Source organism: Dermacentor silvarum, chromosome 10, assembly GCF_013339745.2.
Source record: "Dermacentor silvarum isolate Dsil-2018 chromosome 10, BIME_Dsil_1.4, whole genome shotgun sequence".
Classification (NCBI taxonomy): Eukaryota; Metazoa; Arthropoda; class Arachnida; order Ixodida; family Ixodidae; genus Dermacentor; species Dermacentor silvarum.
The window spans coordinates 67,976,336-67,983,858 of record NC_051163.1 but is presented as its reverse complement, the minus strand read 5'-3'; positions in this window follow the sequence as shown (position 1 = coordinate 67,983,858).

Sequence of the window (7,523 nt, the reverse complement as noted above, 5' to 3'; positions counted from 1 at the left end):
TAGGCCCTTCAATAAGCGGGCCCGAGTCTGGCCCGGGCCCGTGGCTTCAAGCCCGAGCCCGGCCCGGGCCCGCGGCTATAAGCCCGGGCCCGGCCCGAGCCCGCCGACAAAACGATTCGAACGGCCCGGCCCGGCCCGCGGGCCGGGCCGGGCCCGGGCTTTCGGGCCGGCCCGGGCCCGTGCAGTGCTCTAATATACGTAGCGTTAGCAAAGCTTCAGCTGATTATTCTTAGCTTTCCTGGTTGTCTAGATTGTCAAGGATTAGCTTGATTGTCATGCTTACTGCTGCTCCAATGACACACACGCGGTATACGTATTATGTGGCACATGTATTCATTCCTCCTACGCTCAACCGCTAATTGCCAGGCAACTACTTCGGGATCCGATGAGTCAAGCTTCTCCGTTCTTCTGCGCTGTTGAGCAGCATTTGCGCTCTCCTTCTCCATGGCTATACCACACTGGCAAACGCCAGTCAGAAGCGCAGCGGCTCCAGCGCAGTGTCAGACGGCGACTGCACAGCGAGCGCGCGCCGGCGCCAGTGCGTCTACCACGGCTACGACGTCACTCCTCTGGAATGCGCAGACCGGCGGCGGTGAGTCGCGCGCGGCGGCGGCGGAGTGCGCGAGAGGTGCCGGCTCCGGTGGCTCCAGTGCGCAAGCCGTGTGACATCACTGATCCTTGCGCATGCGCAGCACGGCTCTTGATGTGCCGCGCGAAACGGGCTTGGCTAGGCCAGTGTAGCTAACGCTACAAAAAGTAAACCTAAAGGCCACTATAATTTTGCCCCAGCCAGGTCCAATCACTTTTCTTAAAAGCACTGGGTCGAAGCGTACATCACTCCCCATGTATATGTGCTGACGCTGATTTGAGCAATGATTAAATGGATAGAAGCAGACTGGCGTGTCCGTAGAAAACAAAAACAAAAAGTAAGCCTTTAGTTCATTATAGCTTTGCTCCAGCCAGGCCCAATCACTACATGGTCAAAAGCGCTGATTCGACGCAGACATTATTTCACATGCATGTACTAACGTCGATTTGCGCAATGATTAGAAAGAAAGACGCCGACTGGCTTGTCTGAAAAAAAGAAAAGAAAAAGGTGAGCCTATAACCCCATAAATTGTTGCCATAGCCAGGTCCAACCGCTTCTCTCAAATGCACTGATTTGACGCGCAGATCACAACCCATGCACGTGCTGACGACGATTAGCGCGATAAACAGATACACCTAGATTGACTTGCCCGAAAAAAAAAGGTAAGCGTAAAAAAGGTATGCTCATACCTACGCTCATGCAGCACTTTGGTGAGCAGACGACGCGTAGAGTGGTTCGAAGCGCGCGCCCCCGCGAACGGAGCGGAAACGAGCGAGCGCATCGAGGCATCTTAACGAAGCGCGCTACTCTGGCGCAATCTCGTAGCCATCGTCGCCATAGTCCGTCTAGCGCGGAACTACGCTTTTCTTTTCACGCTATCGCCGTCACCTCCTCCTCTGCTTTCTGCCTCATGCTTCCACTGCACCCCCCTCCTCCGCTTTCCTCCTCGATATAAACGACTCTCGACGCAAGTACACTGTAACGCAGGTTCTCCTATAGACCTTTTCACAAACCTACGTTTGAGCAGCGCCATTTGGCCGACACGAGCGACGTCTAGCGTCGCCGCCATTTTGGACTGTGCGCCTTGCGAGAGCAGCCCGGCCGCACTTCGGTTGTGTGATCGCCGCGCATTATTTCGATTGTTTTCTTCCACTTCGCTTGTCTTGTGCCGCTTGACTTGTTACATGTTTCACGTAATCGCGTGAGCGCTCAGTGTAGTGTGCCATGGCAACAGCAAGCCCAGCCAGTGGATGTGGTGTTTGTTCGTCGGTAGCGGCGGCAGCCGCGTCTGCTTCGTCGAGACCTGGCGTGCTAATCAGCGCTATATTTCATTGTTATTGCTGGGCACATGTGACCGTATCGTCGATTGAATCTGATCACCATTACGTTTCGCGATTGAGGGTTGCCTCATTTAGCGAAAGCAGGCGCGTACGTAGCTGTCGGGCAATGCTTATAGAACCAGGCGCCGGCGGCCCGACGACGCGTGTCTGTGGTTGGTAGATATGCGGTGGTTACTCCATACGCTTGCGAAACAACTGAACAGCTCAATCATGCAAAATTTATTGGATCTGGTGTGGTGCAGGGCGCTTATAACCAAATGTCAAAGCATAAAGCGTGGCAATCGAGCAGCGCGGTACCTGCAGCGAACCGACGCGCGGCAGTGATCACAGATGCCAGCGCGACTGATACAGCCCAGGTGCTAGATTTTTATTTTTAGTATTTATTTATTTATACATACTGTCAATCCCAATTGGGATTATAACAGGACTTGTTATAAAGATATATTTGTTTAGCTATTTTTTACGTTTGTTTACCGGGAATGGCTTTTCTTTCGAATGTCTGAATTTGGAACAAGCTTCGCTCAAGGTGAACCTTATCGTAGATCGTGCGCGAAGTTTGTATTGAAGATATCGCGTACGGCAAGAATTGTTCGTGTGCGCTATCTTTGAAGCGAAATAAGCCAATAATATTGCAGCGTTAGGGCCATCTCTGCTCTTTCTCTTGTTTCCCTTACACCGTCTCACTGTGCTATGTTCATAATAATGTCGAGTCTTAACTTTTGCCGAATAAATACATATGCATATGACTGTAAACCACTACTGACCGTGAGTGAAAAGCGCTTAGTGGTCAGCGAAGCCGTCTCTGCACGCACGTAAGTATTTCACTTGATCGACTGTGCGAATTTATTTTTTTCGTTACTGTTATTCTTGCAAGCATAATGCTATTGTCCGCGTACCCATGCGATTACCGTTTTTTTTACGTTCTTACTTGCGCGGGCTCATTTAGCGCGTTTCTACGTCACGAATAGTTAGCGCATTACGGTTCCCGAACTCTAACACTGGCGCTAGGCCGCACTGATGAGGTTGACACGTTCGTTTTTGCGTTCTCTTGCTGCCCAAGCACATAGACAACGATCAAAGATGGGTGAGCTCGATGCAGCACCACACTGTTGAAGTTAATTACCTTTATGGGCAGGGCCGCGCAGGGTGCGTGTGAACACAGGGTCTGCATACATCTTCCATAGGACACGATTTTTCCAGATCGTTGCGAAGTGTATTTACCGACTAGTTCTCTCGCAGAGTGCTCCAATTTGTCTTATACCGGTGTCACACGGCCACTTTTGATAGCGATCGAGACCGATCTGGATCGGAATGTTCGACCGCGATTGGCTCCCTTCCGCAGATTGAGCGAAGAAGCCAATCGCGACCAAGAAATTCGACCCATATCGGCCTCGATCACGATCAAAAGTGCGCCGTGTGACCCCCGTATTAGGCACTGGAATGAAGTCGTGTTTGAAAGTATATAACAAATGTATCCTCTGCCATTACATACGAGAAAATATTGCATCGAAGAGCTGACAATTCTCGCAACCTGTAGGGAAATGTGCCGAAAAGAGTTTACCAAAATGCGTTATTTTACTGATGCGTGCATTGGTTCACATTATACTGAAATGCCAAGTCCTCAGGAGATGCAGGAAACCGGCGAAGCGTGAGCATACCACATCGCGGCAGTGGTCTCGCGGAGTGCGGTGTTGTGGACACACTTAGTCACCAAAATCGTTATTTTCCGTTGGTTGTTTGTGCACCCATAAACTGCACAGTGCTGGCCTGTAGCCTTTTGATGAGTATATATGCCATTATTTACGAGCGTAAGTCATTCGTGACAAAAATAAACGGAAACATCGAAGGAAAGCTACCACTCCGTAATGCAAGCGCAAGGCAAGCTCACAGTCCAGACCGAATAGGCAACACTGACACATACTCTCCACGCCAGACCGTCGGGAGCGCCCTCGTGAAAACGTCTATAGACGTTTAGACGTTTTCACGAGAGCCGCCAGCCTGGCTCTCTGGACCAAGGCCTTTTGGGCCTGGAGGTCTGAGCAACCAGGCAGGGCTGCCTCCCAGTCCTCTCGGGTAGGGTTGGGGTTGAGGGTAAGGGCTGGATTACTTTGGCAGGCCCAGACCATGTGGAAAGTGTCTGCCACCTCCCCACAGTAGTGGCACGTGCCGGTGACCATTGGGTCAAAATGTTTGAGGATTGCTGGGCAGAGCATCGTGTTTGTGAAAAGCCGATAAAGAATGCGTTCGTTGGCCTTCCCCAGGCCCTTGGCGGGCGCTGGGTACATGCGATGTTTATCCTTGTAATATTCTGAAATCTCGTTAAATTGAAGCAATAGTTCTTCCTCTAGGTCATCGGGGTTGTTAGGAGGTACCCGGGAAATGAGTGCTCGGGCAGCTGCATCAGCAGCCTCATTCCCCCTTACGCCCTGGTGACCTGGTGTCCATACGATATGTTTAGGGGAGGGATCTGTGTCCATCATACAGGTTCGCAGTATTTTCTCAGCAAGGGGGTGACCCAGCCTGCCTCATAATTTCGGCATGCGCTGCGCGAGTCGGTTATGATATGTTTAGATTGAGAGTCGGATGCTGCTAATGCAATGGCTACCTCCTCTGCCTGTGTTGTTCCCGGTGCTCTTACACGGGCCGTAACGCGCTAGCACAAACGCGTTAGAAACGCGCTAGAAAAGCGGCCTTTCGTTAATGTTGGGTATTTATTGCCATCGTGGTGCGTGTGTCTATGTGCGCTTCGTGGCGTAGTGGTTAGCGCCGCGCGTTCGGAAGCGAGGGGTCCCTCGTTCGATTCCGCGCTACGGACACAACTTTCGGATTTTTTTTTCATAAAACTGAGAGGCGGTTACCTACGACGGGACGCTCGGGCCACGCCATAAGGAGCTTCGCCACTAAAAGGCAAGCCTATAGCCCATTATAATTTTGCCCAAGCCAGGTACAATCACTTGTCCAAAAGTCCCTGGTTGGGCGAATATATCTCTCCCCATGTACGTGCTGACGCCGATTTGCTCGATGAATAAACGAATAGGCGCAGATTGACTGGCCTGAAAAAAAGAAAAAAAGGTAAGCCTATAGCCCATTAAAATTTTGCCCAAGTCAGGTGCAATCACTTGTCCCAATGTCCCTGGTTGGGCGAATATATCTCTCCCCATGTACGTGCTGACGCCGATTTGCTCGATGAATAAACGAATAGGCGCAGATTGACTGGCCTGAAAAAAAAAAGAAAAAAAGGTAAGCCTGTAGCCCATTATAATTTTGCCAGAGTAAGGTGCAATCACTTGTCCCAATGTCCCTGGTTGGGCGAATATATCACTCCCCATGTACGTACTAATGCCGATTTGCTCGATGAATAAACGAATAGGCGCAGATTGACTGGCCCGAAAAAAAGATTAAAAAGGTAAGGCTATAGCCCATTATAATTTTGCCCAAGTCAGGTACAATCACTTGTCCCAAAGTCAATGGTTGGGCGATTATATCACTCCCCATGTACGTGCTGACGCCGATTTGCGCAATGAATAAACAAATACGCGCATATTGACTTGCCCGAAAAAAGAGAAAAAAGGCAAGCCTATAGCCCATTATAATTTTGCCCAAGCCAGGTACAATCACTTGTCCAAAAGACAATGGTTGGCCGACTATATCACTCCCCATGTACCTGCTGACGCCGATTTGCGCATTGAATAAACAAATACGCGCATATTGACTGGCCTGAAAAAAAAGATTAAAAAAGGTAAGGCTATGGCCCATTATAATTTTGCCCAAGTGAGGTGCAATCACTTGTCCCAATGTCCCTGGTTGGGGAATATATCACTCCCCATGTACGTACTAATGCCGATTTGCACGATGAATAAACGAATAGGCGCAGATTGACTGGCCTGAAAAAAAAAGAAAAAAAAAAGGTAAGGCTATAGCCCATTATAATTTTGCCAGAGTCAGGTGCAATCACTTGTCCCAATGTCCCTGGTTAGGCGAATATATCACTCCCCATGTACGTACTAATGCCGATTTGCTCGATGAAGAAACGAATAGGCGCAGATTGACGGGCCCGAAAAAAAAAGAAAAAAAAGGTAAGGCTATAGCCCATTATAATTTTGCCCAAGTCAGGTGCAATCACTTGTCCCAATGTCCCTGGTTGGGCGAATATATCACTCCCTATGTACGTGCTGACGCCGATTTGCTCGATGAATAAACGAATAGGCGCAGATTGACTGGCCCGAAAAAAGATTAAAAAAGGTAAGGCTATAGCCCATTATAATTTTGCCCAAGTCAGGTACAATCACTTGTCCCAAAGTCAATGGTTGGGCGATTATATCACTCCCCATGTACGTGCTGACGCCGATTTGCGCAATGAATAAACAAATACGCGCATATTTTCTTGCCCGAAAAAAAGAAAAAAGGCAAGCCTATAGCCCATTATAATTTTGCCCAAGCCAGGTACAATCACTTGTCCCAAAGACAATGGTTGGGCTATATATCACTCCCCATGTACGTGCTGACGCCGATTTGCGCAATGAAAAAACAAATACGCGCATACTGACTTGCCCGAAAAAAGAGAAAAAAGCCAAGCCTATAGCCCATTATAATTTTGCCCATGTCAGGTACAATCACTTGTCCCAAAGTCAATGGTTGGGCGAATATATCACTCCCCATGTAACTGCTGACGCCGATTTGCGCATTGAATAAACAAATACGCGCATATTGACTTGCCCGAAAAAAGAGAAAAAGGCAAGCCTATAGCCCATTATAATTTTGCCCAAGCCAGGTACAATCACTTGTCCAAAAGACAATGGTTGGGCGACTATATCACTCCCCATGTACCTGCTGACGCCGATTTGCGCATTGAATAAACAAATACGCGCATATTGACTTGCCCGAAAAAAGAGAAAAAAGGCAAGCCTATAGGTGGTATTCACGCGTAAGCAACACTGTGATCCCGTGCAGCATGACCGGAAGGGCTCAGGCCGGCGCGGCGAGCTTTCCGCTTCCGGCCGCCATATCCTTGGGGGAATGCTTTCGTTTCGTGGTGCTTTGAAGTGCAGCAGCAGGCATTGCAATCTCAAGGACCTCGGCAATCATTTTAATCATGGTTAATTGCGCTGTGTTCGGATGCAACAACGAGTCGCGGCGGAAAACTGACTCTGGTGAGAACACGAAGAAGCTTAGTTTTTTTTCTGTGCCGAATGTTGTTCGTTGGCAATGCAGCCAGACCTTAGAGATCTCAACGAAGCGTCGAGCGGAATGGTTTCGTCGCCTCTACCGGGGTGACATTATTACAGACGCTACCCACTACAAAGTCTGCAGCGAGCACTTCGTTTCTGGTGAGTGCATATTTGTCGTTCTGCTACAAATTACGCAGCGCGAATTTGAAGGGTAGGGCTTGCACGTGGTCGATGCTAGTAATGCTGTAGCGTATGTGGTTAGCATAACGTTTGAAGGCTTGCTTTAGGTAGTGAACTGTAGTAAAAGACAACACGGTGGTTGCTACTCTGCCGCCTTCTCCTGTTCCCTTTCACTCAAACTGAGTTGCACTAAATGCCAAGACACCCGCGGTGGTGGTTAGCGGCTAGAGCGTGCGCAGCTAAGCG